The sequence below is a fragment of the Gymnoscopelus braueri genome (genome assembly GCF_963280865.1).
Source record: "Gymnoscopelus braueri genome assembly, chromosome: 6".
Taxonomy (NCBI): domain Eukaryota; kingdom Metazoa; phylum Chordata; class Actinopteri; order Myctophiformes; family Myctophidae; genus Gymnoscopelus; species Gymnoscopelus braueri.
In genome coordinates this window covers 6,642,582-6,653,006 of record NC_137607.1, presented here as the reverse complement: position 1 = coordinate 6,653,006, position 10,425 = coordinate 6,642,582, and positions in this window count along the sequence as shown.

Here is a 10,425-nt window from a genome sequence, read left to right as displayed (position 1 = left end):
GGTTAATAGGCTAAGCTAGGCACTTAGCCTCTGAACATGCCGACTGCACTTCTTCTCCATGCTTTCTTTAACATACAAATCGCCACCTAGTGGCCTGGAGGTGTATTACATGTCCTTAAATTACTTTGAATAAATGATAGTCCAGGGCCTTTCTAACAAGTAGGCTAAATAACAATGTCTTTAAAAAGAAGAGAAAAGAAAAAGAACATCCATAGGGGGGCCCACAGTGAATCATTGTGTCCATGACATTAAAATGTTTGCTATAGTATTGAAGAATGTCTCCAACACAAGGCCCATGGTCTATATCTGCCTTGAATTCCTCCCATCAATCCTCCAGTGAGTCTGGTCTCTTTGTTCTCCTCTCCTCCACCTCTCTCTGTGATGTCCGTCATTACTGTGATGGTGCAGGTGGAGCGGTCGCCCATTATCATCACACACCCTGAGTCAAGGACCCACAAACTGGGCTGAATGAAGGTCTGTGTGTGCATGACAGTGCATGTGTGTGCGCGTGCGTGCGCGGAGCACAATGGAATGACTTTTTCCTACCTTTCTCTGCAGCATCTTGACTTCTCTCTCTCTCTCTCTCTCTCTCTCTCTCTCCATAGAGTACAGAAGTCCTGACGTCACTCGTTCATCCCCTGGGTCGTAAAGTAATTTCTCTATGGAGAATAACATTGGGTCGTCTTAGAATCGTCTCATATAAGAATTTTGGTCCAAAAATAAACAAACTGTCTCGTCAATATTGTCAGGGAGGAGGCTCTGTATCGTTTATGATAGTCAGTCACTCATATTTGATACAGTCTGTTTCTGGCGAAAATTTTACTAATTCGGCGGAAGTAACATTAGCGTTTTCTCACCGTCAGTTGATGCTTCATATCCATATGAGTCAAACCGACGGGATCATTTGTTTATTTTTGGAACACAGTCCTTATTTGACGCGATATTAAACACGTCTATGGGAATTCAGAATGGGGGGAAAAAAACGTGACCCAGGTAGGATGTGTAAATTACATCAGACTTCGGTGCTCTATGGCTGATGCTCATACTCAACAGAAAGCCTTAATGATCTGATGTGCAAAGCTTAATAGAGAAAACACACACACACACACAAAAGCAAACATCACTGAGAGACTGTTTGTTTTAAAGAGTGAACAGTGTGATAAATCACAAATGTTAGTTGGGAGTAAATATTTGCATGTGCTAATTGGTCTCATTAATGACAAAGATACGAGAGAGAGAGAGAGAATGAGAAAGAAAGAGAGAGAGGGATGAGTGACTGCTTAAATACACACCACGGATCAGCCATCTAATTGGGCTTTGTAATTCACACGTACAACACACACACACACACACACACACACACACACACACACACACACACACACACACACACACACACACACACACACACACACACACACACACACACACACACACACACACACACACACACACACACACACACACACACACACACACACACACACACACACACACACACACACACACACACACACACACACACACACACGTACGTACGTTCTGGTACTGAGTAACGGGGAGATTAATAGCTTTCTTGGAAGCATGCATGCACGAGTGCGCGCGCGTACACACACACACACACACACACACACACACACCACACTGACCCCCTGCAACCAAAGAGGCTTTCAAGTAAATTGAGTTTGGGTTCAGGGTCCTGTTTATATTAATGAGTCCACCGTCGGAGGAGGTAGACCCACAGCTCTGTGTTATTACCTGCTTGATAATGAATGCCAAGCTAAGCTAGCAGCACCAGCTGCATGGACAAACACTAGCCCTGGTCCAGAGCGTTAGTGAGTTCTCTCTCTCTAACGCCCTGCCAGGCGCTCGGCTGCCAGGAATTCCACCGCCCTGCGAGGTCTCCAACTGTAGTATAATAAAACAAAACCACTTTGCTACTCACCGAAACAATGGTTGTTTTGTGTTGTTGAAAGTCTATTCTCGGAGGTGGGAAGCCTCTCAGCACCCCACCTTTTCTGGAAAATATACGTTTTGGCCAGAAAAGAAAATATGTCCGTGAGACGGAGATCATTTTATTTAAATAACCTGCAATTTTCTTGCATAATGCGCAATGCACGTGCGTGTCCAAAATATATACTTTGTCCATTTTAAAACGTAGAATATCGGACACAGGTCTAATCATAAATTGTTGGTGTTTGCTGTAACTTGGCTGCTGATGGAAGTTGGAATCGATCAGTGATGATGATCAAAAATGAGTGAGAATGAGAAAATATATTAAAGATCTATGTACTACTATGCAAACTACTCGTTTTTGTCGGGTGGAAACCTCATATGTCCAAAACTGATTTGACTTGACAGTGACACCGACACCCTTTGTAATAGATATATATAGGATCATGTTCTTTACTTTGAATGTAAGATGATGCATTTGACGGTGAGGTTCAACTTCAAAATATGTCTCGGGCACGTTCAAAAGAAGTGACCTCTTTTAACCCATTAAAACCTGGAACCTGGGTGTAACCACTTAAACCATTATTTTATACATTGACTATTTAAAAATAGCAGATAGACAAGCTCATAGCGTGGCACCAAGTGCCAAGCTATGAGCTTGTAGATCTGCATTTTTTTTGTAATCGTGAAAATATGTGCAAATCTTTGAACATATATATTGTTAAAGCAAACATTTTTAACTCAAAACTTTGCTTCTGGGGGTCCCTGGAACAAAATGTTTTCAGATGGGGGTCGGTGGCCAAATACATATAATTTTAGAGGTCCTTGACATGAAAAAGTTGGAGAACCACTGATATAGCAACATACGTTTTTTTTTTTTTAACTGACATTTTGTAGAATTGGAACCTCAGGACCTAATGAGTTAAGCGAACACTACTCGTTGAGATGAATAATAGTCAGTCAGTCAGTGAGTCTGTCAGAGAGTCAGTGAGTCAGAGAGTCAGAGAGTCAGAGAGTCAGAGAGTCAGTCAGTCAGTCAGTCAGTCAGTCAGTGATTCAGTGAGTCAGTCAGTCTGTCTCTCACTACAGAGCACATACGGCAACAACTCAGAGATGCCATGATGACAAACCATCTTTCAAAAGACTGGGAGAGACAGAGAATGCGATCAGGCGTCGGGCAGCACATTCGTCACATTCTCTCTCTCCCGCCCCCGCGTGACGCCATGGAGTCGGCCCTTCATGGAACTCTGACTTGACGCTGCGCAAAAATAGGCTAAACCGACGTGAAGCAGACAAGAGTGACGTTGCCTCCTGCTGTACTTGGCTGCGGTAATAGCTGCCTATAGCCCTGTAGCTTTGAAAGGCTACCGCACTCCATCTGCAGTCACACAAACAGCACAAAAATCCACCGGCTTTACTCAGCATGAGCAGTCAACATTGTTCATGTGCAGCGATTGTGAGCACTGGACCCTGTGGGTGTTGCATTGGACTGGCTGTCTCAATCTGTGTGTTAGTGCGTGCATGTGCGTGCGTCGGTGCATGGGTGAGTGCGCGTTTGTGTGTGTGTGCATGTGCGTGTGCGTGTGCGTGTGTGTGTGTGTGTGTGTGTGTGTGTGTGTGTGTGCTGCAGGGTCTCAGTGGTCTGCTGGGTTTCTCTGAGTGTAGCTTCAGCAGGCTTTAATAATTCACCAGCCTCTTTTAGCTTCCAGACAAACTGACTTCTCTGCAACGGGGGACTCAGCGAGTCCAGCACACAGGCTGCTTTGATTTGACTGGAGTCCAGCAAAGCATACGTGTGTATACAGTATATATACCTGTATGTGTATCGCCGTTGTCGGGTTGAAATCTGTCCAAAATTATGTCCAAAACTGCTGCTTTTCAGGGTTCAAATAAAAAAATTGGAAAAGTAGCAGATCGACAAGATCAAAGTGCGTCGCTTCGCGCCGTGTCTCCGGCTTGTAGATCTGCTACTTTTGATGCTTTTGTGTGACGCTGTAGTATGATCAAGCAGGGCGTTAATTTATGAAAAAAAAAATTGGATGTGTGTGTCTGTGCACACATGCACAGACACGCCGAAACTGGTCGTAACAATGGGTGCCACGAAGGGTTAATCCGCCCCGGGTGACGATTACTAAACCTGGAAACATGGATACTAAAGTTATCCATGTTTCTTTTGTACTAAATGCTCATAACACTGACAGCAAACGTTCTGAAACGTTGGTTATGAATCCTAACGATTGCCTCGAACTGTGCAGCTTAAGCAAGGTGTCACGTTTAGACATAATATGTCACGTTTAGACATAACTAATAGGATCAAAACTTCGTCCTATAACTCTAGGAAGCAGAGTAAATACGGTAGTAACTCTCATTTCACTTCAGTTTCACTCTTTCCTCTTCTTCCCCCATGACTGTACTAGTGGTACAGTCATGGGGAAGAAGAGGAAAGAGTTAAAGGAGAAATCCGGACATTTTAAGTGTTATCTTTGATGTGTCGTTACTCACCTACCGACGTAGAAAGTGGCGTTGTTTTTTTCCAGCGATTCCCCCGTCGTCATTTTTTCGACCCCCTCCGTTGGCATAATGGGAGCGCGTGGCTAAGGGAAATTCGTCTATTATAACCGATGCAAAGTTATTTTTTTCTCTACAACTACTCATTGTAGAGTCTCATGATACTCAAACATGCACTGAAAGTCCCTGAGAAGCTATCGCTAATGCCGAACGAGCTAACGCTGGTTGCTTGTTTCTCTCCCACTCGGTGTTGCCAGGGAGAGAAATAAGCAAACAACGTTAGCTCGTTCGGCATTAGCGATAGCTTCTCAGATGAGTAGTTGTAGAGAAAAAAATAACTTTGCATCGGTTATAATAGACGAATTTCCCTTAGCCACGCGCTCCCATTATGCCAACGGAGGGGGTCGAAAAAATGACGACAGGGGAATCGCTGGAAAAAAACAACGCCACTTTCTACGTCGGTAGGTGAGTAACGACACATCAAAGATAACACTTAAAATGTCCGGATTTCTCCTTTAAAGGCCAAAACATGGATTAGCTCATCATAGCACCACCATGAGGCCGATTTGAAAGATTTGTGGTTCTATCTTGGCCTGCTGGGTGTGTGTGCAAAGTGTCCCACCAATTGGCCCAGCGGTGCCTGAGATCAGCTGTTCAACATGCGGACACAGAGAGAATCAGACAGACACAGACGGAAAACATAATGTCTGGCCTTTCGGCTGTCCGAACTATACCGGAAATAAAAATGCTGGCCACGGTCAAGTGGAGACAACCGTGTGTGTCTTTTTGGTATATGTGTTGGTGTACAAAAGTACAGAACATATTGTAACCGCCAGACGTCACTAACTTCCGAATCCTTAAACTACAGAGTACAGAACACAACCGAAAACAGCCAGTCTACAAGCTCACCACCAGTGTTAATTTTGACAGCAAATACTGATTTAGTCTCAGTCTTTTGAATAACACACCATTTAGTTGTAGTCCTATTTTGGTCTTCTGAAATTGTTTAGTCTTAGTCGACTAAATATCAAAATCTTTGTCTCTTAGTCTTAGTCAAAAACAATTACACTGCAGCAAATTTTGATTAAACTTAGTCCTTTGAATAACACACAATTTAGTTTTAGTCCTATTTTAGTCTTCTGAAATGGTTTAGTCTTAGTCGACTAAATATCAAAATCTTAGTCTTTTAGTCTTAGTTGACGAAATGAACTAATAACCACACGTCGTGCTGCGACCGCGTATAAATCGGGCATAGTGTTAGTGAGTCCTGCCTCTCTGTCTGGATGAGAGTCTCTCTCTGTCTCTCACACACATACTGTACACACGCACAAACACAATACTTTCAGTACAGTATGGTAAACGCAATCACCCACAGCAGAGAACTTGTTGTCTCGGGTGTATTCACACAGTGTGTGAGTCAAATCAACTATGAATGAAGCTGAACACCTGAAACATGCAGCATTCCACCTGCCAACACAAACAAACACCTAACACAGAGGTGCAGATGCATGTTTTTTTACGCACACACACACACACACACACACACACACACACACACACACACACACACACACACACACACACACACACACACACACACACACACACACACACACACACACACACACACACACACACACACACACACACACACACACACACACACACACACACACACACACACACACACACACACAGAGAGAGAGAGTGGTAAGACAGTGATCAATATTGAAAAGCCCACATTGTAAAACCCATGTCTAATTTCACAGATGCTGAACAAATTGTCCTCCGTCCAAAAGGGGAACGCTGCTGTGTTGGGTGGAGCAATTTGTCTGAGTGTGTGTGAGTGAGTGTGAGTGTGAGTGTGTGTGTGTGTGTGTGTGTGTGTGTGTGTGTGTGTGTGTGTGTGTGTGTGTGTGTGTGCGTGCGTGCGTGTGCGTTCATCTCAGATTCAGACAATGAGGGTAAGGCAGGGAGGCGTGACGAGTGCACAGATGCAGGGGGAATATCTATGTGATTGTGTCTGTGCTCGTACATCTTGTGTGTCTGTGAGCGTGTGTGTGTGTGTGTGTCTGTGGAGGTGGGGGGAAGGGGAGGGGGCACTGTAGTGCATCTCTGCATCACACTGCAGTGCACAACAGCCGACTAAGCTTTGCACAAACGAACACACACACACACACACACACTAGGTTGCACCCCAGGACTCAAAACCCATCATATCGTCTCGGTGGAAACCTCATACTTTCCAGGATTCAAATCAAAAAACAAAGCTGATACTGATACTGGTACTTTTGTGTGACGCTGTAGTATGATCAAGTATAGGGCGTTAATTTATGAAAAAAAAACACACAAAAAGTTAGAATATATGGAGATAAGAGGTTTCTGCCCGACAGAGACAGTATCTGTGTGATACCTGCCCACACTCTCAACCCCAAGCTGATCTGCAGTGAAATGACACTCACACATCCTCGCTCGCCGTTACACAGTGGAGAGGAGCAGCAAAAAATAGTCAACTAGCTACTACTGTACATCTCTCTCTTCTTATGTACACACACACACACACACACACACACACACACACGCCGTTAGCAGTGGTGGTAAAAGTGCTCACACGTTTTACTTAAAGGGACTACACCATGAATTTTTACTTTTTCTTATTTTTTGTGTTTTTGGTCTCCCCTACCTCTCTTCTATCCCCAAAAATACCCCAGTTTGAACACTCAGGCTTTCACAGCAAATCTGGGGTTTTCTGTAAATTGGTCTCAAAACAGACCAAACTGATTTGGTACCTGACGTGACGTCACGTCACATCAGGGTACAATCCCTCCCGTTTTTCAGTTCCAATGTATTTATTTTATTTTTTATTTTTTTTCACACAGAACCAGGAGATAACACGCATACAACCTGGCTCAATAGCGCCCCGTGCCAAACAGGACAATGTGGTATTGCAGGTGAAAGTGCTTTATAAGCCAGAGAGAAGTTAGTTGGAATGAGTATATCTGAGGCTTGATTTAGGCTCAAACCTTTTGAAAAATGTTTGAGGGACATAAACAATATATTTATTTTTTTTATTATTTTTTTTATTCATGGTGTAGTCCCTTTAAAGGGGAAATCCACCCATTTTCAATATTTAACTATGTCATTAATATAGCATAAAGGAGTTGTGTGGAAATAAGAAAAAATTAAAAAAAAAATTAACATTGCAAAAAAATTTAACATTGCAAAAAAATTAACATTGCAAATTACACTGTGATGACTCATCATGGTGTAATTTGCAATGTTAATTTTTTTGCAATGTTAAATTTTTTTGCAATGTTAATTTTTTTTTAATTTTTTTCTTATTTCCACACAACTCCTTTATGCTATATTAATGACATAGTTAAATATTGAAAATGGGTGGATTTCCCCTTTAAGTAAAAGTATAATTACTGCAAGAAATACTGTAGAAATACTCTTTTACAAGTAAAAGTCCTGAATTCAAAATGTACTTGAGTAAAATTACAAAAGCATTGGTATCAAAATGTACTTAAAGTACAATCACATGTAAAACGATTAAGAAAAACACTTGGTGTAGAGGTATGTTTTCAGAAGTGACTTAGGCCACATCCACACGGATACGATTTTAGGTGAAACCGCATAAGTTTTTAATCGTTTGCACGTTTTGGCCACACGGAGCCGGCGTTTTAGGTCTGCAATACGCTTATTTTTGAAAACGGGTCCCAGAGTGAATTAATCTGAAAACGCCACCCTTGCGTCTCCGTGTGTACAACCAAATACGGCAATACGCATCTTTCCTGAACCGATGACGCTATAGCTCCACCTCTCGCTTAAACCCGCCCCCCCCCCGTCCCCCCCCGTCCCCCCACCCCCGTCCCCCCGTTCCCCCACCCCCCGAAGACGCCACCCTTGCGTCTCCGTGTGTACAACCAAATACGCTTCTTTCCTGAAACGATGACGCTATAGCTCCACCTCTCGCTTAACCCGCATGCGCCGAGCACCCCCCCCCCCCCCTGCATGCGTGCCCCCCGAACCCCCCCCCCGACCCCCCCGACCCTGCATGCGCCGCCGCCCGCCCCCACCAACAACAAACACCCCGACCCTGTCAGCGTTGCGTTCGTACTACTTAACGCAATAGGGCTTTTACAGCCACAAGTGGACATGGAGTAAATGTACTTAGTTACTTTCCGCTTAGTTACTTTTTAATGTACAGTATATTCACGTGCATACAAATGAGCCATGCGGTCTTATAAGAATGAAAACAAACCTTGCTGTTGACCATGGATCACATGACGGTCGTCTGTTACGACGATCATGGATGAACTTCAACCTGGTGTTTGCACTTTCTCCATTTATAACCCGTTCATCTACATAAACGTTCATATTTCTAATATAAAGTGCTGACCCCATGGCCACGGATGTTACACTTATGTATGGGCCCGCATAAGTACACCTATCTTCCGTATTGTTCAATAAAAATCATTTTAATCCGATTGGTGGCCATTGACTTTCATTTACGCGACCCTATCGGTTGGGAGGAGTATTGCACTCTAATACATTATAACTCTATGAGAAAATGGCTGCCGATCGGATTAAAATGCTTTTTATTGAACAATACGGAAGATAGGCTACGGGTACTTATACCCACTCGAAGTGAATTTTAACATCCATGGCCATGAGTTAAGCACTTTATATTTGAAATCTGAACGTTTATGTAGATGTACGGGTTGTAAATAGAGAAAGTACAAACACCAGGTTGAATTCAGCCAGGACGCTAGTGGCTAAACTAGCAGTTTGAATGGGACGTTTACGGCCGTATTAGCTAAATCTGGCATTTAAAAAAAAAGAATTTATATCGAATATCTTAAATACAATGAAACAAACACATTTAGGCTCTCTACCTGTGCTCAAACAAGCATGACAGCACACAATAAAAATATAAACATGTTGTGTTGATTGATGAGACCGAGTCTGGATGAGAATCAGCGTTGCCATGTCGGCTTATTATAAGCGACTTTGGGCAGAACTTTTTCTGGCTTTTTCTGTAAAGTTGCTTGTAAAATTGGTAGTTGCGGGTTGCGTTTTTTTGTGTGGCTTATTTATAAAGTGTTCTTGCTTATTTAGGCTTGCTTCCAATTTTTTTTTTTTTTTTTTAAACCAGTGGTTTTCAAATATTTTCATGAATGTTCTGTGCCAGAGCATTAGTGTTGTTAGAATGTTTTAAAAAAAAACAAGTATTCTTTATTTTATTGCAAGTTTTTTTTTTAAATAGCCTATGTACAAGCTCACGTGAGCTTGTAGATCGGCTATTTTCATTCAAGTAGCTGATGTCACTAAGCCACTTCTTCTGGGCTTGTTTTCATAGACCTGGTTGCTTATTTTTCTCGCAAAATCTGGCAACACAGGTTCCGTTCCGTTCACTTACTAGCTCAATGATTAATGAATGAACAGTATAATAATAATAATAATAATAATACTTCGCTAATAATATAAATAATAATATATAAATAATCAGTACTCAAGATGACTATATTTTATTTTCGGTTCAGGTGAACCAGTCTATGAAATGAATGATTGTGACTGACTGGGCACACTGTCATTACATGATCTGGGGCACAGATGTAATGACATTTTTTCCAGGTAGCGTGCCTTTGCATCCGCGTTCAGCTTCTCTCTGTATGGTATGTCTCTGTCACGCATTGTGTGTGTATGTGTTGTAGACTTTACACAGACTGTGCGTTCAGGAGACGTTGTGAGTAGCTGTCAATGTTAGTAAAGTAAAAGTAAAAGCAAGTAAAAGTAGCAATACCACAATATAAAAATACTCTGTTACAAGTAAAAGGCCTGTGCTCAAAATGTTACTTGAGTTCAATCAAAGTAAAAGTACAAAAGTATTGGCATCAAAATATACTTAAAGTACTGAAATGTTTGAAAATAGCTGATCTACAAGCTCGCGATGCGCGTTGT